Source organism: Nanorana parkeri, unplaced genomic scaffold (assembly GCF_000935625.1).
Source record: "Nanorana parkeri isolate BGI_ZX_2015 unplaced genomic scaffold, ASM93562v1 scaffold5329, whole genome shotgun sequence".
NCBI classification, from domain to species: Eukaryota; Metazoa; Chordata; class Amphibia; order Anura; family Dicroglossidae; genus Nanorana; species Nanorana parkeri.
The window spans coordinates 5,237-5,621 of NW_017311589.1; positions in this window are offsets into that span (position 1 = coordinate 5,237).

The window sequence follows — 385 nt, forward strand, 5'->3', positions numbered from 1 at the left end:
AATAACAAGAAGTGCAAAAATATAACTAAAAGTGAAAAACCCCCAAAATGTTTCACTCCCCCACCCCCGCGTTTACGCGCCTATAAACGTAAATACCGTCCCGTGCAGCAGCGCGCCAACACGACAATTGCGCTAGACGCGTAACATATCGCCGCAAAGGTCGCAGTGAGCGCAATCATTCGCCGATAACACGGAACTGCTGGGCGGGGAAAGCTCCGAGAGCGTCGCCTGCGAGCAATTTTGGGTATCAGAGTTTGTGGCGGTTTGTGACGCAATTTTAAGGCGCGACATGTTTGTTGACTTTTTCCCCGACGTGACCCCGCCCCTTATATTTCACCCAATTGTTGGGTGATAATAAATGTTTTAGCATTTCTCCTATCGGGGG